Raw genomic sequence first — 27,743 nt, 5'->3', positions numbered from 1 at the left:
TTCTAGTTTATGTTTCTTCTTGTGCCGCGCTGCAGCTGTGCTCTCTGATTTCTCCTCTAGTTTATCTTTCTTCTTGTGCCGCGCTGCAGGTGTGCACTCTGATTTCTCTTATCTGATTTCTCTTCCAGTTTATCATTTTTTCCTGTGCTGCCCTGCAGGTGTGAGCTCTGATGTGTGTTCTAGTTTATCTTTCTTCTTGTGCCGCACTGCAGCTGTGCTCTTTGATTTATCTTCTAGTTGTTCTTTCTTCTTGTGCCGCACTGCAGGTGTGCACTCTGATTTCTCTTCTAGTTTATCTTTCTTCTTGTGCCGCGCTGCAGGTGTGCACTCTGATTTCTCTTCTAGTTTATCTTTCTTCTTGTGCTGCGCTGTAGCTGTGCACTCTGATTTCTCTTCTAGTTTATCTTTCTTCTTGTGCCACGCTGCAGCTGTGCTCTCTGATTTCTCTTCTAGTTTATGTTTCTTCTTGTGCCACGCTGCAGCTGTGCTCTCTGATTTCTCTTCTAGTTTATGTTTCTTCTTGTGCCGCGCTGCAGCTGTGCTCTCTGATTTCTCTTCTAGTTGTTCTTTCTTCTTGTGCCGCGCTGCAGCTGTGCTCTCTGATTTCTCTTCTAGTTGTTCTTTCTTCTTGTGCCGCGCTGCAGGTGTGCACTCTGATGTCTCTTCTAGTTTATCTTCCTTCTTGTGCCACGATGCAGGTGTGCACTCTGATTTCTCTTCTAGTTTATCTTTCTTCTTGTGCCACGCTGCAGCTGTGCTCTCTGATTTCTCTTCTAGTTTATGTTTCTTCTTGTGCCGCGCTGCAGCTGTGCTCTCTGATTTCTCTTCTAGTTGCTCTTTCTTCTTGTGCCGCGCTGCAGCTGTGCTCTCTGATTTCTCTTCTAGTTGTTCTTTCTTGTGCTGCGCTGCAGGTGTGCACTCTGATTTCTCCTCTTGTTTATCTTTCTTCTAGTGCCACGCTGCAGGTGTGCACTCTGATTTCTCTTCTAGTTTATCTTTCTTCTTGTGCCGCGCTGCAGCTGTGCTCTCTGATTTCTCTTCTAGTTTATGTTTCTTCTTGTGCCGCGCTGCAGCTGTGCTCTCTGATTTTTCTTCTAGTTTTTCTTTCTTCTTGTGCCGCGCTGCAGCTGTGCTCTCTGATTTCTCTTCTAGTTTATGTTTCTTCTAGTGCCGCGCTGCAGGTGTGCACTCTGATTTCTCTTCTAGTTTATCTTTCTTCTTGTGCCGCGCTGCAGCTGTGCTCTCTGATTTCTCTTCTAGTTTATCTTTCTTCTTGTGCCGCGCTGCAGCTGTGCTCTTTGATTTCTCTTCTAGTTGTTCTTTCTTCTTGTGCCGCACTGCAGGTGTGCACTCTGATTTCTCTTCTAGTTTATCTTTCTTCTTGTGGCGCGCTGCAGGTGTGCACTCTGATTTCTCTTCTAGTTTATCTTTCTTCTTGTGCTGCGCTGCAGCTGTGCACTCTGATTTCTCTTCTGTTTATCTTTCTTCTTGTGCCGCGCTGCAGCTGTGCTCTCTGATTTCTCTTCTAGTTTATCTTTGTCTGGTGCCACGCTGCAGATTGTGCTCTCTGATTTCTCTTCTAGTTTATCTTTCTTCTTGTGCCGCGCTGCAGCTGTGCTCTCTGATTTCTCTTCTAGTTTATGTTTCTTCTTGTGCCGCGCTGCAGCTGTGCTCTCTGATTTCTCTTCTAGTTGTTCTTTCTTCTTGTGCCGCGCTGCAGCTGTGCTCTCTGATTTCTCTTCTAGTTGTTCTTTCTTCTTGTGCCGCGCTGCAGGTGTACACTCTGATGTCTCTTCTAGTTTATCTTCCTTCTTGTGCTGCACTGCAGCTGTGCTCTCTGATTTCTCTTCTAGTTTTTCTTTCTTGTGCTGCTCTGCAGGTGTGCACTCTGATTTCTCCTCTTGTTTATCTTTCTTCTAGTGCCACGCTGCAGGTGTGCACTCTGATTTCTCTTCTAGTTTATCTTTCTTCTTGTGCCGCGCTGCAGCTTTGCTCTCTGATTTCTCTTCTAGTTTATGTTTCTTCTTGTGCCGCGCTGCAGCTGTGCTCTCTGATTTCTCTTCTAGTTTTTCTTTCTTCTTGTGCCGCGCTGCAGCTGTGCTCTCTGATTTCTCTTCTAGTTTATGTTTCTTCTAGTGCCGCGCTGCAGGTGTGCACTCTGATTTCTCTTCTAGTTTATCTTTCTTCTTGTGCCGCGCTGCAGCTGTGCTCTCTGATTTCTCTTCTAGTTTATCTTTCTTCTTGTGCCGCGCTGCAGCTGTGCTCTTTGATTTCTCTTCTAGTTGTTCTTTCTTCTTGTGCCGCGCTGCAGGTGTGCACTCTGATTTCTCTTCTAGTTTATCTTTCTTCTTGTGGCGCACTGCAGGTGTGCACTCTGATTTCTCTTCTAGTTTATCTTTCTTCTTGTGCTGCGCTGCAGCTGTGCACTCTGATTTCTCTTCTGTTTATCTTTCTTCTTGTGCCATGCTGCAGCTGTGCAGTCTTATTTCTCTTCTAGTTTATCTTTCTTCTTGTGCCGCGCTGCAGCTGTGCTCTCTGATTTCTCTTCTAGTTTATCTTTGTCTGGTGCCACGCTGCAGATTGTGCTCTCTGATTTCTCTTCTAGTTTATCTTTCTTCTTGTGCCGCGCTGCAGCTGTGCTCTCTGATTTCCCTTCTAGTTTATCTTTCTTCTTGTGCCGTGCTGCAGCTGTGCTCTCTGATTTCTCTTCTAGGTTTTCTTTCTTCTTGTGCTGCGCTGCAGGTGTGCACTCTGATTTCTCCTCTTGTTTATCTTTCTTCTAGTGCCGCGCTGTAGGTTTGCACTCTGATTTCTCTTCTAGTTTATCTTTCTTCTTGTGCCGCTCTGCAGCTGTGCTCTCTGATTTCTCTTCTAGTTTATGTTTCTTCTTGTGCCGCGCTGCAGCTGTGCTCTCTGATTTCTCTTCTAGTTTATCTTTCTTCTTGTGCTGCGCTGTAGCTGTGCACTCTGATTTCTCTTCTGTTTATCTTTCTTCTAGTGCCGCGCTGCAGGTTTGCACTCTGATTTCTCTTCTAGTTTATCTTTCTGCTTGTGCCGCTCTGCAGCTGTGCTCTCTGATTTCTCTTCTAGTTTATGTTTCTTCTTGTGCCGCACTGCAGCTGTGCTCTCTGATTTCTCTTCTAGTTTATCTTTCTTCTTGTGCTGCCTTGCAGTTGTGCACTCTGATTTCTCTTCTAGTTTATGTTTCTTCTTGTGCCGCGCTGCAGGTGTGCACTCTGATTTCTCTTCTAGTTTATCTTTCTTCTTGTGCCGCGCTGCAGCTGTGCTCTCTGATTTCTCTTCTAGTTTATCTTTCTTCTTGTGCCGCGCTGCAGCTGTGCTCTCTGATTTCTTTTCTAGTTTATGTTTCTTCTTGTGCCGCGCTGCAGCTGTGCTCTCTGATTTCTCTTCTAGTTTATCTTTCTTCTTGTGCCGCGCTGCAGCTGTGCTCTCTGATTTCTCTTCTAGTTTATGTTTCTTCTTGTGCCGCGCTGCAGCTGTGCTCTCTGATTTCTCTTCTAGTTGTTCTTTCTTCTTGTGCCGCGCTGCAGCTGTGCTCTCTGATTTCTCTTCTACTTGTTCTTTCTTCTTGTGCCGCGCTGCAGGCGTGCACTCTGATTTCTCTTCTAGTTTATCTTTCTTCTTGTGCCGCGCTGCAGCTGTGCTCTTTGATTTCTCTTCTAGTTGTTCTTTCTTCTTGTGCCGCGCTGCAGGTGTGCACTCTGATTTATCTTCTAGTTTATCTTTCTTCTTGTGCCACGCTGCAGCTGTGCTCTCTGATTTCTCTTCTAGTTTATCTTTCTTCTTGTGACGCGCTGCAGCTGTGCACTCTGATTTCTCTTCTAGTTTATCTTTCTTCTTGTGCCACGCTGCAGCTGTGCACTCTGATTTCTCTTCTAGTTTATCTTTCTTCTTGTGTTGCGCTGCAGGTGTGCACTCTGTTTTCTCATCTAGTTTTTCTTCTTGTGCTGCACTGCAGCTGTGCTGATTTCTCTTCTAGTTTATCTTTGTCTGGTGCCACGCTGCAGATTGTGCTCTCTGATTTCTCTTCTAGTTTATCTTTGTTCTTGTGCTGCGCTGCAGCTGTGCTCTCTGATTTTTCTTCTAGTTTATCTTTCTTCTTGTGCCGCACTGCAGCTGTGCTCTCTGATTTCTCTTTTAGTTTTTCTTTCTTCTTGTGCTGCGCTGCAGGTGTGCACTCTGATTTCTCCTCTTGTTTATCTTTCCTCTAGTGCCGCGCTGCAGGTTTGCACTCTGATTTCTCTTCTAGTTTATCTTTCTTCTTGTGCAGCGCTGCAGCTGTGCTCTCTGATTTCTCTTCTAGTTTATGTTTCTTCTTGTGCCGCGCTGCAGCTGTGCTCTCTGATTTCTCTTCTAGTTTATCTTTCTTCTTGTGCCACGCTGCAGCTGTGCTCTCTGATTTCTCTTCTAGTTTATGTTTCTTCTTGTGCCGCGCTGCAGCTGTGCTCTCTGATTTCTCTTCTAGTTGTTCTTTCTTCTTGTGCCGCGCTGCAGCTGTGCTCTCTGATTTCTCTTCTAGTTGTTATTTCTTCTTGTGCCGCGCTGCAGGTGTGCACTCTGATTTCTCTTCTAGTTTATCTTTCTTCTTGTGCCGCGCTGCAGCTGTGCTCTCTGTTTTCACTTCTAGTTTATCTTTCTTCTTGTGCTGCGCTGCAGCTGTGCTTTCTGATTTCTCTTCTAGTTTTTTCTTCTTCTTGTGCTGCGCTGCAGCTGTGCACTCTGATTTCTCTTCTAGTTTATCTTTCTTCTAGTGCCGCGCTGCAGGTGTGCACTCTGATTTCTCTTCTAGTTTATCTTTCTTCTTGTGCCGCGCTGCAGCTGTGCTCTCTGATTTCTCTTCTAGTTTATCTTTCTTCTTGTGACACGCTGCAGCTGTGCACTCTGATTTCTCTTCTAGTTTATCTTTCTTCTTGTGCCGCGCTGCAGCTGTGCACTCTGATATCTCTTCTAGTTTAATCTTTCTTCTTGTGCCGCGCTGCAGGTGTGCACTCTGTTTTCTCATCTAGTTTTTCTTCTTGTGCTGTGCTGCAGCTGTGCTGATTTCTCTTCTAGTTTATCTTTGTCTGGTGCCACGCTGCAGATTGTGCTCTCTGATTTCTCTTCTAGTTTATCTTTCTTCTTGTGCCGCGCTGCAGCTGATTTCTCTTCTAGTTTATCTTTCTTTTTGTGCAGCGCTGCAGGTGTGCACTCTGATTTCTCTTCTAGTTTATCTTTCTTCTTGTGCCGCGCTGCAGCTGATTTCTCTTCTAGTTTATCTTTCTTTTTGTGCAGCGCTGCAGGTGTGCACTCTGATTTCTGTTCTAGTTTATCATTCTTCCTGTGACCATGGAACTACAGCCGGCGATCGATCTGTCCGTGAGTGGACGTGGAGATGTCCTCCCTGAGGAGTTATACTGGATGTGGACATGTCGTCTTGCTGGCGATTGGTCTGTGAGCAGGACTTAATGGACTTTATTTAAGACAATCGTCAGAGAACTAGAGTAGGTGATGTAACACAGTGGTAAACATACGAGCTGCCGTAAACCACCTTTTATAAAATTTTGGAACAGAATGATAGATTTGATATCGGCCTGTAATTTTTCAATACACTAAGGTCAAGATTAGATTTCTTAAGTAATAGTTTAATCACTGCTGATTTAAAACATTTCGGAACAGATCCAGAGGATAATGATTAATAATTTCCAGCACAGTCGGCCCAAGAGTGGGCCACAGGTCTTTAAACAGTTTTGTTGGTATGGGATCAAATAAACAGGTTGTGCTTTTTGTAGACGCCACAAGTTTCATCAGCACGCCTAATGAAATACTATTAAATTCTGTCAATCTAGGTAACACCTCAATGGTAGCGCCCACCTCCATAGCAGGTTTTAATGGCTGGGCCGAGGCATGCTGAGATATGCTCACCCCAATATCTTCTATTTTCTTCTCAAAATAATCCATGAAATCCTGTGCTGAAAAGGGAGAACGACTAACAGGTGGCTGCCCGTGAATAAGAAATGCAACCGTGTCAAACAAAAACTTTGTTTTTACTGATCAAATCAGAGTAATAGGTCCACTTCGTGGCCAGTAGTGCATGCTTATAATCTAAAATAGCATCCCGCCACACAAGGTGGAACACCTCTAATTTGGAACTTATTTATATGAACGTTAAAGTCACCAACAATCGCTAATGTTATCTGCACTAGTTGACAAACTAGAGATGAACGCACCAAATTCATCTAAGAAATCAGAATATGGGCCAGGGGGCCTATAAACAGTGACAAAATAACATAGCTGAGCTCCAGTTTTATGACCCTGACAGTACTTAGCATCATCAAGTAGACAGGAGTACAAGGAGATGCGGTGTAAGGCAAGAAGAGAAGTGGCAAAAGCAAAGGAAAAGCAGTTGGTCCAGATGACATTCCAATGGAGGCATGGAAATGTCTAGGAGACATGGCAGTAGAGTTTCTAACCAGATTGTTTAATAAAATCTTGGAAAGTGAGAGGATGCCTGAGGAGTGGAGACGAAGTGTGCTGGTTCCTATTTTCAAGAACAAGGGTGATGTGCAGAGCTGCAGTAACTACAGAGGCATAAAGCTGATCAGCCACAGCATGAAGTTATGGGAAAGAGTAGTAGAAGCTAGGCATAGAAAACAGGTGAAGATCTGTGAGCAGCAATATGGTTTCATGCCGAGAAAGAGCACTACAGATGCAATGTTTGCTCTGAGAATACTGTTGGAAAAGTACAGAGAAGGACAGAAAGAGTTACATTGTGTGTTTGTGAACTTAGAAAAAGCTTATGATAGGGTGCCAAGAGAAGAGTTGTGGCATTGTATGAGGAAGTCTGGAGTGGCAGAGAAGTATGTTAGGGTAGTGCAGGACATGTACAAAAATAGTGTGACAGTGGTGAGATGCGCAGTCGGAATGGCAGACTCATTCAAGGTGGAGGTGGGATTACACCAAGGATCAGCTCTGAGTCCTTTCTTGTTTGCAGTGGTGATGGACAGGTGGACAGATGAGATCAGACAGGAGTCCCCATGGACTATGATGTTTGCAGATGACATTGTGATCTGTAGTGAGAGTAGAGAGCAAGTTGAGTCTAGTCTGGAGAAGTGGAGATATGCTTTGGAGAGAAGGGGAATGAAAGTCAGTAGAAGCAAGACTGAGTACATGTGTGTGAATGAGAGGGAGCCCAGTGGAATAGTGCAGTTACAAGGAGTAGAAGTGGTGAAAGTAGATGAGTTTAAATATTTGGGGTCAACTGTTCAAAGTAATGGAGAGTGTGGTAGAGAGGTGAAGAAGAGAGTGCAGGCAGGGTGGAGTGTAGGGTGGTTCAAAAAAATAAAAGTTGGAAATTCATTACTCTCACCCCTTCATTTTATGATGCTTTGGGAAAAAAGAAAGCCTGCCAAATATTTTTGTCATACATTAATATTTAGAGGTAGCACATCATAGCTGAAGGTTGTAAATATATCAGTTATCGCTGCCCGAGTGCCCATGCAATAGGTTATCCATTATCCAGTATCTAATCACATCACTTATAAAGAGGATAGAAGTTAACCACCTGAGTGTAACTAAAGTATAATTTTATATTCAATTTAAAACTATACCTGGGTTTAAATATTTCTCACAAACAACATACTTTCAAAAATGTTATTTTAGGCTACAAGCTGAAAGTTTTGCTTCTATTCACAGCTTCTTTTCTTTCAGATCTTTGGTGATGGTGAATCTAACATGAGATAAATGTAAAAAGAGACACTTGCTGACTTAACATGCTTAACCATTAACTGGAAACTTCAGTAAAACATGTCAGCTACTAGAAGTAGAACATTTGTATACCTTATTGGTTCCACCGACTGAAATAAAGGGAAACAAATTGCCCTCAAATGGGCAAATACTCAAGGTATTTTTCTTCAAACACACTGATTTGAAGAAAACTGTCCATGATGCTGCTGTGACCTCTATAGACATGGCAATTCCTTTTTGGGAGAGAGCTAGAATCCCACTGAGGGCAAAGCAGCATCTGATCACAAAGTTAGAAAAGGTGTTCGGAAAATGGAAAACATTGAAAAAGACCAAGAATCGCAATACAGACAAGCAGAAGAAAGATGAAACAGTGTTTTGTGAATCTTTGGAGGACTTGTTTGACATGGCACATCAGAATGTCCTAACAATGATAAAGTTTGAAGATGACAGAGAGTTCCTACTTGCTCAGTGAGAGAAAGGTAGAAGGGGATGCATGGCAGGCATAGATAAAATACAAACTGCCAAAGAACAAAGAGCAGAAAAAAGGAAAGCTGCAGAAGCAAAATACAAAGAGAAACTGGAGGAGCCTGGACCACCTAATGTCTCACTACCTGACACTGTCTCCAGCCAGAGTGAAGAGAACACAGAAAGTCCAGATGAAGAATTTGTTATGCCAGTGCCACAAAAAGCCAGTAAAATTAAAGCTGTTGTAACACCAGGACTTGCAGCAGCATTGGATAGGACCAAAGCAACAGACAGAATTGCCACCTATATTCTGACTGAAACGGCAGCAAGTCTTGGTCATGATGCAAGCAACTTAAATATCATTATCATGTAAAGGATGTTCTCTTATGTTACACAGCTGTATAATTGGTTCTTGTGCTGATTCATACATTTTTAAATATTAAGTACTGCAAGGCATAAAGAATATTATTGTTTGGAGCTAGATCAAAATATATGTGGAAATATATAAAGCATAGACTTATTTAAATTTATCAATAATGAAACAGTATTTCATCAATACAATGAAAATGCAATGTTTGATTGTTACAAAGTCTTCGCTACCCCAGTATGTAGGTATTGTAGGAGCATGATACATGTACGAGAAGAACTGCATCTCACAATTCATGTTTTAGTGTTAACTATTTTATGGGATATGAAAAGATTTGATTTTCCAATGTAGTGCCATAATTTCTGTCCTGACATATCAATATTAAACTGACAGAAATAATTTGGAAATATCTGGAAATGACCATACTATATGACAAAGTTATTGCAAGCAAAATCTTTAAGGGCTGTGTGCTACCAGTAAAAATTATTAGAGTTTTATGAAATTGTACATGATGTGTTTTTATGTTAGGTACAACAAATTTAGAGGGTGAGACTTGACGTTTTTTGAAAAAAATTTTTTGACCATTTTTATGGACCACCCTAGTGGAGTGGGTGGAGAAAGGTGGCAGGAGTGATTTGTGACCGAAGAATATCAGCAAGGGTGAAGGGGAAAGTTTACAAAACAGTAGTGAGACCAGCTATGTTGTATGGTTTAGAGACAGCGGCACTAACAAAAAGACAGGAGGCTGAGCTGGAGGTGGCAGAGCTGAAGATGTTGAGATTCTCTTTGGGAGTAACAAGAATGGACAAGATTAGGAATGAACATATCAGAGGGACAGCTCAGGTGGGACGGTTTGGAGACAAAGTCAGAGAGGCGAGATTGAGATGGTTTGGACATTGCAGAGGAGGGACCCAGGGTATATAGGGAGAAGGATGCTGAGGATGGAGCCACCAGGCAGGAGGAGAAGAGGGAGGCCAAAGAGGAGGTTCATGGATGTGCTGAGGGAGGACATGCAGATGGTTGGTGTAACAGAGGAAGATACAGAGGACAGGGTGAGATGGAAACGATTGATCTGCTGTGGTGACCCCTCACGGGAACAGCCGAAAGACAAAGAAGAAGTTGCAGGCATCCATTTCAAAATGAGCAAATATTTGCACAAAAACAATAAAGTTTATCAGTTTGAACATTAAATATCTTGTCTTTGTGGTGTATTCAATTGAATATAAGTTGAAGAGGAATGCAAATCACTGTATTCTGTTTTTATTTACATTTTACACAACATCCCAACTTCATTGGATTTGGGGTTGTATTTCTGATTTGGGGTATTCGATACATATCTTATCCTACATCAGGGAGAGATATACTCCTCTTATGAATGAGACATTATGCTCACCGAGGGAAGACTGAAATCCTATTTAAAAGTCCATCAGCTGAGCCAAATGATAGACACATCTGACTCCACCCCCACAGCCAGCAAACGGGTCCCAAAAAAATATCATCACTACTTGACATTACTGCATGAAATCAAGTTGTCCCATCTTGATTGTAATATTCATGAAGAGGACTCCTTTGCGTCATGCCCTGTGCCTCAATCACAGTCCTTTGAAAAGGTTTGCAAAATTCAAACCACCGTGTGGTCCAACAGCTCCCAAGATGAAGGTTTTATCACCGTTCCCTGCGATACTACATCCCATAATTTAAAATCTGTCTGCATCTCAGTTGGTTGTGTATCTCCAAGACAACATCTATATAAGCCTGTCCTCCCAGTGAACTGTGCACTGTGCCCAGACCACGTGAAGGGGAACAACAGCCCTCATGGCTCCGGGACAGGTAAATTGCACTGAGACAAGGAGCTGTTTGTGTGAGATAGAAACATGACACTTTCTGATGCAGGAAGTCAAGTCTCCTTCCCCTTTTTTTTCATCCAATGTAAAATAATGAATTAAACCCTGGGAAGAGGGAGCATTATAGAAACAATACTGGCACCTTTGTGTCTGTGAGGTGTTAGAACAAGGTGACTGACAGGCAATATTCCCAAGAACTGCATGTCTCATCATGTGTTTGTGTTGCACAGTTTGTAATACAGAAGGATATTCATATTCAGCACAGTGTGGCAAAACAAAATTGCTTTTAGTGCCCAAGCAGGCGGTAGGGGAAGTAACAGTGTTAAATATGCATGTCAGTATATATACAGCAGATAGAGAAATAATAAAACTATAATAATGTTTTGATTTATAATTGTCACGTGTTGTTGCACTGAGCAATGCTAGACAGATAATACAGTGCCGAGTCACAGTATAAGTCATCTCATGGAGTGACACATGATCAATGTTTCAACCTTAATCACCCCATGAGCAAGCACACTGGTGACAGTGGTAAGGAAAAACTCCCTCAAGCTTTTTTTTTATAATTGAAAGAAAGTACCTCAAGCAGGACAGACTCAGTGGGGGAACCATCTGCTGACCATATTAACAAAAAATACTGAAGTTTCCATAGTGGTAACGCATGCTACTTTGTGATTTACTGCACAATACCTTATATTTGAACCTTAATTGGTAGGGGTGTACATCTCTCTTTTACTGTATATAACCAGACAATATGCATTGTTATACATGGCTATGATGCATGATTTATTTTTATTATGGAAATATTTGTTTTGATGTGATTCAATTCAGTGCAATACAATACAACCTGATGAGGTTATTTGTATAATGTAGACATTCTTTTTCCATGATAAACTGGAATAAGCCAAATGTGGTATTGCTTATCTTAAAAAAAAAACATATTTTCCAAAATTTAGCAGAAAGTAATTGATTCCACTGATGGTTTTTGAAGTTATCTGAAAAGATAATCCGCTAACAAAAAAGTTAGAGTCACTAATTAGCAGATTAGTGGAACTGTGCCCACCACTGACTGTTGTGATGTAACTATTTGTTTTGATGTGATTCAATCAGTGCAATACAGTACAACGTGATGGAGTTATTTGTATAATGTAGGCTTTCTTTTTCCATGTTGAACTGGAATAAGCCAAATGCATTGCTTGTCTTGAAAAACATATATTTGAAAATTTAGCAGAAGGTAATTGGTCCACTGATGGTTTTTGAAGTTAGCTGAAAAGCTAATCCGCTAACAAAAAAGTTAGGGTCACTAATTAGCAGATTAGCGGAACTGTGCCCACCACTGATTATTACTATACTCAACAAAAATATAAACACAACACTTTTGGTTTTGCTCCCATTTTGTATGAGATGAACTCAAAGATCTAAAACTTTTTCCACATACACAATATCACCATTTCCCTCAAATATTGTTCACAAACCAGTCTAAATCTGTGATAGTGAGCACTTCTCCTTTGCTGAGATAATCCATCCCACCTCACAGGTGTGCCATATCAAGATGCTGATTAGACACCATGATTAGTGCACAGGTGTGCCTTAGACTGCCCACAATAAAAGGCCACTCTGAAAGGTGCAGTTTTATCACACAGCCAGAGCTGTTGCTCGTGTATTGAATGTTCATTTCTCTACCATAAGCCGTCTCCAAAGGCGTTTCAGAGAATTTGGCAGTACATCCAACCAGCCTCACAACCGCAGACCACGTGTAACCACACCAGCCCAGGACCTCCACATCCAGCATGTTCACCTCCAAGATCGTCTGAGACCAGCCACTCGGACAGCTGCTGAAACAATTGGTTTGCATAACCAAAGAATTTCTGCACAAACTGTCAGAAACCGTCTCAGGGAAGCTCATCTGCATGCTCGTCGTCCTCATCGGGGTCTCGACCTGACTCCAGTTCGTCGTCGTAACCGACTTGAGTGGGCAAATGCTCACATTCGCTGGCGTTTGGCACGTTGGAGAGGTGTTCTCTTCACGGATGATGCAAAGGAGATGTGTTGCACTACATGAGGCAAATGGTGGTCACACCAGATACTGACTGGTATCCCCCCCCAATAAAACAAAACTGCACCTTTCAGAGTGGCCTTTTATTGTGGGCAGTCTAAGGCACACCTGTGCACTAATCATGGTGTCTAATCAGCATCTTGATATGGCACACCTGTGAGGTGGGATGGATTATCTCAGCAAAGGAGAAGTGCTCACTATCACAGATTTAGACTGGTTTGTGAACAATATTTGAGGGAAATGGTGATATTGTGTATGTGGAGTTCATCTCATACAAAATGGGAGCAAAACCAAAAGTGTTGCGTTTATATTTTTGTTGAGTGTATTTGTTTTGATGTGATTCAATCAGTGCAATACAGTACAGCATGATGGAGTTATTTGTATAATGTAGTCCTTCTTTTTCCATGTTGAACTGGAATAAACCAAATGCATTGCTTGTCTTGAAAAACATATTTTTGAAAATACTAAGGACTTTCTTTAGTTTTTGTACTACTGTGTTTAGTTCCTTGGAGTTGCCTGTGCTTGCCTTTTGTTCACCACTGGGAGCAGCACCACATACAATCGCAGAAAACACAGCAAAGAAGAGTCTCACAAGAAAAAGCTAGCTGTTGTTAGCATAGCAAAAATAACCTAGCACAACTTTTGTGTTCTGAGTCAGTGTGAAATGTGTTCAAAGTTCAAAAGGGAACATGATACAAATTATGAATGGTTATGAGTTCAATGGAAGAATATTTCATGAGGTGAAGCCGAGTTGAATGGTTAAAATATTGGTTTAATTGAACAAATGTAAAAACATTCATTATTTGTTTTATACAATGACTAAAATAGATCCTTGTCATTTGACATTTTATTAATTTACAACAGAAAAGGGACTTACATTTTGGTGTTCCACTGCTGCTAAAGTCCAAATTGTGACATGTAGTTCAGTGATGCTGTGCACTGACTTCAGACTTTAATAAAAAAAAGAAAAAAAAAGACTGTAGTTCCTCAGTCCAGCCAAAAATCACATGAGCTTTTCATGTGAACATGCATCCAGTCTTTCATGTAATTCATGCATCCAGATGACTTACAGCGGAGTGGATTGTGTGTGTTACAAGAATTAGCAGTGTCAGTTAGCTCAATCAAATCATCATGTCATTGTCCCATGCACACGCAAACGGGTCGGCACTTGTGTGTGCGTGTACTACCAAAAAAAGACTATGTACGTACATCCTCAGTGCAGTGAAAAAAAAAAAATCACATCAGAAATTAGTCCAGCTTTTCATTCCAAATTCCTGCCAGCAGTCCTCCAGGCAGCACAGGGGATTTGATTTGTGTGTGTGTGTGTGTGTGTGTGTGCGTACATGCACCTGCACGAGCATGTACGAGCGTGTGTGTGTGTGTGTGTGTGTGTGTGTGTGTGTGTGTGTGTGTGTGTGTGTGTGTGTGTGTGTGTGTGTGTGTGTGCAGAGTGCAATGGTACCAAACGTATGGAACCAAATTTGCACACAAATGGGATGAATTAATCCATGTCATGTGACATACAGAGCACCAATCAAATGACAAGGATCCACTCAGCCGTCATATACTTGCTATTCTGACAACTCATATCAGACATGTTGATTTTGTTTTTATCACACAGAGTTAACGTTCTTTTGACCAATCGCGACACATCTTCGCACCGACCCTTGAATTTTTTGGAGAGTTTGGAAACACAGAGGTAGCAGTTAAACAAGATTAACTCAACCGATTTTGAACATTAACATCGAGCCATCGACCAACGTGTATGTGTAGATTGAAAAGTAGGTGTAGTGATGTAGTCCAGTCTTTCTCAAACAGTGGTCGAGGAATACTTTCAGACCGTAAATGGTCTGAAAGTATATTCTTTAAAATGTCACATTTTAAATTTATATATTCTAACTGAAAAGACTGCAAAGTGTGTCCCAGACTGTTTAAAAATGACTCCAAAGTTTAATAGATAGTTGTATACATGTATAATTTTCATTATTAATTAAACTTGTTTGTAAATCATTATTGTTTTTGTATATTTGGGGAGTTAGGTGAATTAGGTTGTCCATGAGTGTTTTTTTTTTTTTTGGTTTGAAAAAAATTGGGGGACTGTCAATTCATATTGCTTAATGTTACACCAAAACTAACTGGCTTTGTGTTCGTTTGAGCTCACAGTTTTACATACTTCGTGTCTGTTAATACGACAGTGAGTAAAGCACATAAGAATGATGATGTCTCCTAAAAGACCTCTTAGTTTAACTTCAAAACATCCCTTAGCGCTGTTTAACACAATGTGAATATAAACGTTACTCGGCCTTACAACACTGTCCTACATGACAGCGCTGTTGCTATGCCAACATATCACGTCAGAGCACCATTTTTTTTTTTTTTTTTTTTGGTCCTGCCAAGACTGAGACATTAATGATTTGTGCTTTGTGGGGAAAATGGTGCAGCATGCATGGATGGGTTCTTGACAGATTCAAAGTTGAGTAATATATGGCCATGATATAGATACCATATGTTCCTCTCCTGGAGAACGGGAGGTTGAAGGATGATGAGGTGTTAGTACAGCAGAGCCTTGACACTCACAAGGCTGGGTGACATAGAAGAGGAGAGGGAAGATTCGACAGAAAAAGAAGAGGGTAAAGAAGGATCCCTTGCTGAGAATGATTCAAAGACAGTTCCCATGCATCATGCCAAGAATTAGGCTGGGGCATACTGTGTATGACCTCACTGTTCTGTGGCTGGGCAGAGCTGCTCAGCAAACTCACTCCATCAAACCCTCCAGTTTTGTGGTTTTGTTTGGGACGGATCAAGAAAGCCCAAATGGAGCACAGAACATAGGAGTAGGCTGGCAGCCCAAAAATGAGCAGGAGCCAGCCAAGTGCTTGTGGTCGTCTAGTCAGGTCAACCCTGGTCAGGGCAGAACATTGCCCGATCCATCTGTAATGACTGCCTCACGAGGGAGAACCCCCTCATTCTGCCGCAGAGACACACTGTGTACATCTTTTCTGGACAGGGCTGCCGCGCTACTGTGCTGGTGCAGAAGCTGCAGCAGAAGAAAGGTCTACAGCCAACTGAAGTGAAGAGGAGAAGGAAGGAAAAGGACCGTTTTTGTAAGTGAAACTTAAGTCATAACCTGAAGCAATTCAGACCATAATTCTCTCAGGCTGAAACCTCTGCTTCTGTGTTAGCAAAGGTTTGTTTTTAAGCACAATTATAAAACCTATTGATCATAAGGGAGGCCCCCAGCTCATGCTATCATTAGCCCATTGGCATCATCTTATGTGCAGATGGCAAATTTTCATGCTAAAGTTTGGCAGTTAGCATGATGCTATGCGATTCAAGGGAGGTTTTATGCTAATGTTAGCAATTAGCATAGCATTATGTGACGCAAGTGAGTTTTCATGCTCACGTTTGCCAATTAGCATCATGTTGTGATGCCATTTAGTTTTCATGCTCACATTAGTTCATTGGCATTGTGTTACGTGACAAGTGAATGAATGATTCATTTCAGAGTGATTCACTGAAGACCTGCGTGACTGAACTGGGAGAACTGCTGCAGCATATCTTCAACCTTAGCCTGCAGCTGGGGAGAGTGCCCACCCTCTAGAAGACTTCATGCATCATTCCAGTTCGTAAGAAGAACAGGCCCAGCGAGCTGAATAACTTCCAACCAGTGGCACTCACTTCACACCTGATGAAGACAATGAAGCAGCTCTTCCTCGACTTCCTCAATCCCCAAGTGCATCATGCCCAGGATTGTCTGCAGTTTGCATATTGGTCAGGTGTTGGTGTGGAGGATGCCATCCTCTACTTGCTACACCAAGTCCATTTGCATGTAGATAAGGGAAACGGCACAGTGAGGATTCTCTTCCTGGACTTCTTGAGTGCCTTCAACACCATCCAACCGCTTGTGCTTCAGGACAAAATGAACAGGATGCAAGTGGATCTCTGTCTGGTCACTTGGATCTCCAGCTACCTCAGCAACATGTTGCAGTATGTCAGGCTGAGGGACACCGCATCTGGCAATGTGATCAGCAACACCGGAGCATCACAGGAGCACCCCAGGGCACGATGCTAGCCCCTCTTACCTTCACCCTGTACACCTCAGACTTCTGCTACAACTCTGAGCTGTGTCACATCCAGAACTTCAGAGATGACACAGCCTGTTGTTGGATGTATCAGGGATGACAGAGAGGAGGACTACCGGAGCCTAATGAAGGACTTTGCTGCCTGGTGCTGCACAAACCATCTACAGCACAACACCTTGAAGACAAAGCTGCTGATCATTGACTTTGGGAACTCCAGACCAAGTCTGCGGCCAGTTTTGATTGAGGGAGCTGTGATGGAGGCTGTGGATTCCAACAAATACCTCAGGCTGTGGCTGGACAGCAAACTGGACTAGACAACCCACACCAACCACCTGTACAGGAAGGGAGAGAGCAGGCTATATCTTCTGAGGAGGCTGTGCTCATTTAATATCTGCAGAAAATTCTGTGGATATTCTACCAGTCTGTAGTAGCCAGCATCGTCTTTTACACTGTGGTGTGCTGGTGGGTGGGGGAGGGCAGCACATCCAAGAAGGACACATCCAGGCTGGACAAACTCATCAGGTGGGCTGGCTCTGCAGTTGGCATGAAGCTGGACTCTGGTGATGGTGGCAGAGAAGAGAACACTGGACAACCTGCTGGACATTATGGACGAAGCCAGTCACCCTCTGCACACCATCATCAGCAACCAGAGGAGCCTCTTCAGCCACAGACTGCTCCTTCCTGAGTGCAGGACCAACAGACTGAAAAACTCATTTGTCCCTCAGGCCATCAGATTGTACAACTCCTCACTCAGGGGGAGGAGGAGTAACAGGAAGACAGAGGATGGGAAGGAGAGGATCAGCAGAAGCCAGTAAACCAGCAGCGATCATTATGTCTGGTGTTTATATTTGCTTCTTTCTTTTTTTTTTACTTTTACTTTTGCCAGTCTGTGTGCTTCTTACCCCGTGTGCTGCTATGCAATGCTGCTGGAACCTCAATTTTCCTGAGGAAGTCTTCCCAAGGGATCAATAAAGTTCTGTCTAATCTAAAGTAATCTAATCTCCTTTAAAGTGCTCCCCTCGCTCATGTCCTCAGCCACCACAATTATGTATATTTTTAAGATATGATAAATCTTGACCTAAGGCCAACCTAGTGGCAATTACACTTGTGCTCAAAGGTTTACATACACAGTAAAGTCACCATTGTAAAACTAACACTGTCAGTGTTAAACTAATACTGCCAGTGTACATGTGGTCCCACTCTTTAACACTGATGATTTTATTGTGTATCTTGACAGAATTTTTGTTTTTTTGGCCTTTTTTTTTTTTAGAGAATATGAATGATAACACAAAAACCTTTTTCACTCATGGTTAGTGGTTGGGTGAAGCCATTTATTGTCAAACAACTGTGGTTAGTCTTTTTAAATCATAATGACAACACAAACTACCCAAATGAACCTGATCACAAGTTTACATACCCCTGTTCTTAATACTGTGTATTGCCCCCTTTAACATCAATGACAGCTTGGAGTCTTTTGTGGTAGTTGTGGACGAGGCTCTCTGATGGTAAAGCTGCCACTGAATATGTCAAATCAAATTCAAATCAAATCAAATTTATTAATTTATATAGTGCCAATTCACAATGAAATCGTCTCAAGGTGCTTCACACAACATAAAAAAAAAGAACTGAATTAAAAATTTAAAACACAATAAAAAGACGACCATAAAAGAATACAAGAATAAAAACACATCATAACACTAATGATAAAACAGAGAAAACAAATGAGTCTTTAAACGTGACTTGAAAGTCTCCACAGTATCCGACTGCTGAATGTGTGCTGGGAGATCGTTCCACAGAGCTGGGGCACGGTAGGAGAAAGTTCTGTGACCGGCAGACTTTTTATTCACCCTGAGAACACACAGAAGTCCTGCACCCTGAGAACGCAGGGCCCGAGCTGGTACATAAGGGCTTACCAGGTCAGCCAAATAGGGAGGTGCAAGTCCATGAACAATTTTATAAATTAATAACAGTACTTTAAAATCCAATCTTGCAGGAACAGGAAACCAGTGCAGGGACGCCAAAACGGGTTTAATGTGGTCAAACTTTCTGCTTTGTGTCAAACGTCTGGCAGCAGAATTTTGAAACAGTTGAAGACCCCTAATCCTGGACTACGGTAAACCAGAAAATAGAGCATTACAATAGTCCAATCTAGAAGAGACAAATGCATGAATCAAAGTCTCAGCATCAGCCATAGACAGGATGGGACGAATCTTCGCTATATTTTGTAAATGGAAGAAAGCAGTCCTCGTAATGACTCTAATGTGGAGATCAAAGGACAATGTAGGATCAAAAATTACTCCAAGGTTCCTCACTTTATCCATATGATGTATAACACACAAACCTAAGCTAACTGCTAGCTGATCAAATTGATTCCGATACCTCGCTAGACCAAGAACCATAACTTCAGTCTTATCAGAATTTAAAAGTAGGAAGTTACTAGACATCCAACTTCTTACTGATGCAAGGCAATCTTCCAAAGATTTTATGTGAATGAGATTACCAGCAGCCATTGGCATGTACAATTGAGTGTCATCAGCATAGCAATGAAAGGAAATCCCAAAGCGCCACAGCATATTCCCAAGGGGTGCTACATAAAGGGAAAACAGCAGGGGGCCTAAACTGGATCCCTGCGGAACCCCAAACTTCATGTCCCTACGATCAGAGGAGGTGCCATTACACAATACACAGTAAGAACGACTGAACAGGTATGACGTCAACCATGCAAGAGCAGTTCCAGTAATCCCAAAGTGATTCTCCAGCCTATTGAGTATGTATAATATGTCTTGGATTTTATTTACATTAATTACAAAGAAATACAAACAGTATGACACTCTATGGTTAATCTGCATGGAGTAGACAGTTCTCAAAAACTGAGTGACTGTGCAAGAAGGAAAAGAGTGAGGAAAGCCACCAAAAAACCCAGACAACCCAGGAGAAGTTACAGGCTTCTGTGGCTGTGATTGGAGAAATTATGCACAGTGCAAGCTTTGCATTTTGTATCCCCAGTTATCCAGCTTCATGATGAAGTGGTGTAGAGGAGGATTTTCTTAAAAGAAGACCTGAAAGTTTAGCTGCACATTGCCAGAAGGTACATCTGAGATGCAAAGCCTGGATGAAAATCCTTCTTTGCTCTACTCCACTATGAAGTGAAGAGTGGTGATGCATGGTAACCACTAACCATGAGTGGGAAAAGAAAAAAGTTTTGTATTATCATTCATGTTCTCTGAAAAATGGGCCGAAAAATTTTGGCCCGATAAAAATTCTGCCAGGGTATGTAAACTTCTGAACACAACTGTATACAACATATTATATAAAGACTACAACTTTACCAAAATAGTAAAACAGTGTTGACAGTATTTATGACAATGACAGTATTTACAACCGGACTATATATATATATATATAATTTTTATTTTTCAACATCGTCCCCTTCTAACTCCTTACACTTGTTCCATCTAGTTTGCCAGTCATTGATACCCAGTCGGTAGAACTCAACATCTTGGTCCCGTAACCAGCCCTCTGCTGCAGCAGTCAGTTCATTGTCAATTCATCATACTCAAATCTCTGGCCCCAGAGGTATTTTTCAGCCGAGGAAAGAGGTGGAAGTTGCTCGGGGCTAGGTCTGGAGAATAGGGTGGGTGAGGAAGAAGTTCATTGCCAAACTGGTGCATGGCAACCTGGCTGGTGTGGACTGATGTGTTGTCCTGGTGAAGCAGAATGCCACGACTGACACTGGAGGGTATGTCTCTTCCACACAGTGTTATGACTCAACAACTGAAGTGAGCAATATGATCCTACATGAAATAAGTACCTACGGCATTGATGTAGATCAGGTGTGATGCATTTCAATATCCGACTGGGAAAAATGTGCAAGGCTCAAAACTTTTTGATATCTCCTCATATATATATATATATATATATATATATATATATATATATATATATATATATATATATATATATATATATATGGGCAGCACAGTGGCTTAGTGGTTAGCACTGTCGTCTCACAGCGAGAAGGTTGTGGGTTCAATTCCCGTGGCCTTTCTGTGTGGAGTTTGCATGTTCTCCTCGTGTTTGCATGGGTGTCCTCCGGGTGCTCCGGTTTCCTCCCACATCCACAGACATGCGGGTTAGGTGGATTGGAATCTTTAAAATTGTCCATAGGTGTGTGTGTGGGTGTGTCTGTGTTTGTTTGTCTATTTGTGGCCCTGCGACAGACTAGCGTCCTGTCGTGGGTGTACCCCGCCTCGCGCTCTATGACTGCTGGGATAGGCTCCAGCCGCCCGCGACCCTTAATTGGACTAAACGGTAGAAGATGGATGGATATATATATATATATATATATATATATATATATATATATATATATATATATATATATATATATATATATATATATAGTAGGACATTGGAAGGTGTTTTTCAGCATTTTCCCAATGTTTGCTCTCAGGAAAGACCGATTCAACAGATTATAACCAAATGTACTGGCTGTAATCATAATAAAGTATATTTTATTTCTTCACTCATATTTCACAAATAGTATGACCTCAGTAAACCTGCTAAAATAGTTAGCTAATGATATTTAGGAGATTTTATATACTTCACTCACTCACTCATCTTCATCTGCTTACTCCAATTAAGGGTCGCGGGGAAGCTTGAGCCTATCTCAGCAGTCATAGGGCTTGAGGCGGGGGTACAACCTGAACAGGACGCCAATCTGTCGTAGGGCCACTTTATATACATCATTAATTTTATTTTAGTAAATTTACTAATTTTAGATTTTAAGAATTTTTATTTGGGGGAATTTCAGATAGAGTAGATTTATCCACTGGGACTGGGATCAATATTGTTTGCTAAGATAGAACAGAAAATGGGATGTGATGAGGAATAACTGACTTTCAGGAATGAAGTGTGTCGTATCTGGTGTGGAAATTCTTTTTTTTTTTTCACTGAGAAAATGTTAAAACTCAGAATTTAATACATAAAATAAACCTCAGAGTTCTGCAAGCAAAATTCTACTGTGACAGTCAACAAGTCATGCTCCTGCGGTTACCTGACCCCTACTGGACAGGTCGAGTCAGTTTTGGTTGCGTACACTGGTGCTGTGTTGCATTCGCCATATGATAGAACTGCTTTGAGTTTCAACTGTAGACCTCTCAAGCAGACCTTATCCCCAAAAAGTAACCATCACTCTTTCACAACCATGTGTTTCCTGAGGGCTCAAACAATGAGGCACATGCGTGCTGCATGGATTATATTGAGTAAAACCCACCACATCTAGATTCGCTGCCAATGCTCCCTTAGGATGCATGTTACTGTCATCTCCCTGAGTAACCAGTAAGTAAGTCATCCAGCAATTCCGGTGAATCTCTGGCGACACCTAGTATGGAAGATGTCCAACTGTTGTTTTAGCTCACTAGTTAGGTTCTGCTTAGGGAGGTGGAGGCCTCATGGTCTGCACATTGTATCATGATGCCAGTGATCCAGGTTCATAGCCAAGCTCCCACCTTCAGAGCTGAGCGTCATACGGTCTCCAGGAGGGCAAACTTTGAATTGGGGTGCTAGGAGGTGAAAAGACATATGCCTTGAAAAATTCAGGAAATAAGTTGGCCAACCAAACCAAGTTGGGTCTTTCTTTGGTTACCCACTTTAATAAAGATGACCCTTACCTCATAACTGTAGCGTAAGACCAGGATTCTTAAGACAAATAAGTGATTTCCTGGTTCCTGCACAGTCATGCACTGCAGTTTGCTGCTTCACCACCACATGGTAATCAGGGATGCTGGTTACACGTTATTTAGTGCCGCGTTACTCTAATCTGATCGCTTTTTTTCAGTAACAAGTAATCTAATACGTTAATATTTCCAAATCAGTAATCAGATTAAAGTTACTTCTCCAAATCACTGTTTGTGATGTGTGTTGGGGGGTTTGGCTGGATGTTTTTGTGTTGTTTTCTTTTCTTTGCTCTCCAGGTGGTATGCAAACTGGTTTTTGTCTGTGGAGACGGTGCTGGCAGAAGAGTCCTTCACCCTCATCAGCATTATTAGCTGCACCTGTGGAGGATGTTTCACGTGCAGGCCTACTGACTCGCAGCACCTGTGGATGATGCTCACGTGTAAACTTAAAGACTTTCAGCTGAAGCAGATAATGAGATGGCATTCTGCATTTAAGCCATGAGTGGTTCAAGCAGAATTGCCGGGAACTCGACCTTGTGACATTCGTTTGTGAGACGCTGAGGACAGCGCCAGGCTTTGACACATCGTGCCTGTGAAGGAGGACGGGTGAGGGACACATGCTGTCAGCACACATCAGAGGTGATTATTGTCTGAATGATCGTTAATAGTAATTTGGTATTTTGTTACGCAGTGTATTTGAACATTGATGAGAATTGTGCAGTTTGCTTCTCACTGCCGTGGCGTACGGACTGATGATCCCCCACCTGTTGTGAGAAGCTGCTCATTTACATAAAGCTTAAATTTAGACCTGAATGTGTTGCTGATAGTGTGTGCCTCTGAAAGATATTTGCTGTAGCTCTGTTGACTTACCTCACCTTTTCCATCCTTCACAGAGTCAGTTTGTCGTGTCCACCTGGGAGGGTGTTTGGCGGTGAATCTGAGTCCAGAAGCGCCGAGGCTTCGATCCTTTTGGGCGCTGGAGAGCGCGCCGTCCTTCACTCCACCAGACAAACTAAATATTTATGTTGTACACTAATTATTGCACTAGAGGGGGAAATAAAATCGTTTTGTTTGTGGAACCACTTTCTGGTTATTTAGAGCTGGGTTCGGTCAGACGTTGGTCCGCTCCTCAACCTGCGTCTGCACATAACAGTTTGTTACTATTATTTGAATGTTTAGGGAGAATTTAAATGTTAGAAAAATGGTACTGTAGCAAGAATTTCTTAGCTTTATAAACAATGTAGGTTATAAATTGTAAGTTTTGTCAGCAGTTAAATATGATGTCTAGAAAGACTTTATTTTTTATAAAAAGTATTTGCTGTATGTTCATTGAAGTCAAGAAAGACTGGTGTTATTTCATGTTTTACTTTTTTCAGGAAATTGTATTTAAATTCAACTTAAAACGTCCGGATATACATTGTTTACTTTACGTTACTTTTAAAAATGCACTTCCAATAAAGTGAGTATTGGCAAAACTGGTTATCATTTTCATGTTGAGGAGGCAGAGGGGATGTTGTCGGCAGCTGCTGAAAGTAATGAATAGAGTAACTAGCAATCAGAAAAGAAAAGTAACTAAGTTACTTATTCAAGGAGTAATCATAATCAGTAATTGGATTACTTTTTCAAAGTAACTGTGGCAACACTGGTGGTGATACCTGTGCACTCATATATTGTCTGCTACGACAAATTGTTGACAAGAACGAATTGCTTTACTTTGCCAGTTTGACATTGTTGATTACTTCCAAGCAGTCTTTAGGGGACTTAGTTGAATGTTATATGTGCATCTTACATAATTAGGGAAGCACAGACATGGTTGGAAGTTGTGTGATGCAACTTTTTTAAAGCGATGTATATAAAAAAAGAAGGATTTTGTGGGGCATGTGTGAATTGATTTGTAGGTTTGAGTGCGTTTGTGGGACGTGTGGCTGCAGTCACGTCATGCTTACATTAGAAAGCCATTTGTCTCTTTGTAACATTTATTCCTCCCCCACAGTGCTGAACCTTGTCCAGCAGATCTAACTCTAGCCAGGATGCTAACCAGTCCCAGGTGCAGTCAGAGCCAGGCTAACACAGTGGGCCCACCTACATGGCAAGACCTTGGGTTTCACTTCAAACCACAGGCAGCCCTCTCTGAGATCTGAACTAACCCATAAAAAGTAGTATTGTGGCTCAAGTGGGCTTGTCCTGGTGGATGTGTGTCCTGTCACCTTTTATACATCTACCTACATTTCAATCATGTACTGTGCATTTAATCAAACATTACATGGGCTGAGGATGTTTGCTGTTACTAATTCTTCTGAGATTTTGAACAAAGACAATACTCAGTGCTCCTTCCCAACCAGTGGGGCAGCAAATAAAGATTGATAAGATGGATGATGCAAATATGTCATAACTGATGGGGTTTTTTTTGTTGTTGTATTTGGTAAATCCTTTTGTCGATACAGACAGCACACTCCCAACTCACCACATAGTGATGCAGGTGACCAAGCATCACTATACGACAAGTTAGGTAGCCTTAACCCAAAACCAGCTACAGCTGCTCGCACTGTGTTCCTGCTTGAAAGGCACCGTTGCATGCACGAACCGTCGCACTGGGATCATGCACGCCTGCCTGTTGGCGCGTTGTTTCATGGTTCGCTCATATGAGCTGTTTCACCGTGAGTTGCCCTGAGTCGTACATATGTGTGAAGGGGCCCTTAATATGTGACGAGTTGGGATTGAGAATGTGTAGCTACAGCACACAGTTCAAACTCCCTTTGTTACCATTGATGCATCCTGTCTGTTTACAAAAGTGAACAGCTACGGGTTTCTCTTTTGACTCCCTTCTACTGATATCTAACATGTACCTGTATGACATTTAGCAATGTGCTTGCAGGCACAAATAGATAAGGAGAGGATTGCAGCATGTATGTGACTGCACAATAGTTTGAGGGGGCCCACATTACATTTATTGTAGGCAGTGGTGGGCACAGCTAACCAAAAAGTTAGCTTTGATAACCATTAATCCGATAACTGAAAAGTTTTTTTTATGACGCTAAACCAATAAACTGCTAAAAAATACATCGGAAGCTACAGATAACTGATAGTCGATAACTTTTAGTACTAATTCGGATGCGACCACATCAGATTACACTGTCGGCTTCAGCAAGCGACAGACAGTCTGCCACAAACATATAACAGGGACTAAAATGTTTGATTTTAGTGTTTACAAATGTTTTGACCTTTGCTCACTTTACCAACAAAAAAAAAAATTTAGCGGACTGAAAGTTAACAGAACTAAATTTATCGGAAGATAATTGGTCCACTGATGGTTTTAAAAGTTATCTGAAAAGCTAATCCGCTAACAAAAACATTAGCTTCAATAATTATCTGTTAACGGATTAGCTGAACTGTGCCCACCACTAATTGAAGGAAGCCAATGTTGGACATTTCCTCTGAAACTGCTTTGAAATTGAGCATCGCTGAAATGGTAGAAGATACTCTTAACCATCCAACCCTCCACTGGATGATGGAGCCATTGAATGAATTACCTCTTAATCTTCATGTTTGCAGGATGCCTGAGGTACCTTCCACAGTCACATATTTTTGAAAAAATGTCCTTACTGTCTTACTGTATGGTGGTGAGACTTGGAAACTAACCAGTCAACTAAGGCAACTGGATGTCAATTCAATTTCAATTCATTTTCATTTATATAGCCATATCACAACAGAGTTGCCTCAAGGTGCTTCACACAAGTAAGGTCTAACCTTACTAACCCCCAGAGCAGCAGTGGTAAGGAAAAACTCCCTCTGAGAAAGAAGACCAGACTCAAAGGGGTGACTCTCTGCTTGGGCCATGCTACAGATACAAATTGCAAAACAGTGGATGTCTTTAGGTCTTTTTGGGGAATCCTTGGGTACTGCTGGAATGATTTTGTGTCAAATGAACTCTTACTTAGGGAGACTCAGATGAGGAGACTCACTTATATAATGAGGCAATATATCCAGTAGGACATTGTGATCATGTGGCACACTTCTCTGGGCATGATCCAACAGGAAGGTACATCAGTGTTGAGGACAACAGCAATTGGAAAAGACATAGGGTATGTCTACATTTCTCAATGCTGTGGCAGACAGATGGCTACTTCCCAGAAGTGGGGATAGACCAGGTCTCTGGCTGGGTTGTGCCATACAAGATCCAATACGGTTTCATGGTGTGGTAGATGCGGTGATGCATGATACCTATGCATGCTCCAAGACCTAACCTTCCCTTCATGAGTCGTCTTTTTTAAATGTCGACATGGTCAAAAACATGCTAAGTAGTCAGAAATAAATCAGGTCAACACAGTTTTGCTCATATTTTTCATTCTAGTGTTTGCTGAGTGTCTGCATTCCACCCAACACTGTGGGATTTTCCACAGCAGGGGACACCAACCCTAGTCCAGAAGAACACCTGTACTACATGTTTACCCTGCACATTGGTGGAGCAGTGTGGATGGGGTTATTTTCACTGGTGTATGTGTGTGTCTGTGAGCAAGATAACTGGATAAATTTCCTTCAAACTAGAGGTAATTAGATTTTGGAGTAGTGTGGCGAAAGATCAAGGAAAACAGGGTTGAAAAATAACTCTTATTATTATTTTATGTTTTTATATTTCAAAACCAGGATGCCTAGATGGATGATCTAAGTCGAACACTGATCATCAAAATATTTGGGATTATTTGGTATGAATAACTTCAAAATGAATGATGAAGTTATACATAGTCAAAAACACCATTTAATGCATATACTGTATTTACTTATAGATCACTGTATGTGCAGCGTGCAGGGTATGCATCCACCATCTGATGCCTTACATTTCCGTTTGTACCTGATGCAACAACACTTGTTTGGCCAGGTCTAGTCTTTTCTAGCTCTTGAATGACTGAGCACACCTGTCTAAGTTTATGAACAGTGGGTGGAGAAAGAAGAGCTGGAAAACGTGTTGAGCAGGTAATCTCCGGGAGCAGGCTCTGGTCTGTAGTACTGTATTTTTCAGAGTAAACGTCACTGTATGGTAGACCCTGCGAGTCACATTCTGGTGCAATTTATATTGTGGAAAATACAATATGACGTTGATGTTCTACTCTGTTGTTCGAACGCAACCAGAGAGCAGGTCAAGATAAAAACAAAAGAGCAGTTACATGCATTCCTTCTTCTTGCACCACTTTTCCCTTTCATTTCTTAAGCCTGAACCCATTTGTCTCAGACATTTTCATTTTCGTGTGTATTATCTGTGTCATTTTATCAGAAGACCAGAAACATATCTGATGGTGCCCGTGCCTTTTTCTCAAACATTTTCAAAAAATGTGGGTCATAGTAGATCTCATACCATATATTTCCAGCAGAGAGTCTGTGGAGTTTACAGTTCAGCCAGTGGAATTATAGAAACGTATAAGTACACTCAGGCACAACACACTGGAGGTCCACAGACATGACTGTGTGCGTTACATGTTGGAAACACCTGACAAGGTTTATGCCGTGCAAACT

This window comes from Thalassophryne amazonica, chromosome 16, assembly GCF_902500255.1.
Source record: "Thalassophryne amazonica chromosome 16, fThaAma1.1, whole genome shotgun sequence".
Classification (NCBI taxonomy): Eukaryota; Metazoa; Chordata; class Actinopteri; order Batrachoidiformes; family Batrachoididae; genus Thalassophryne; species Thalassophryne amazonica.
The sequence above is the reverse complement of the archived record's forward strand: the minus strand, read 5'-3'. Positions refer to the sequence as shown.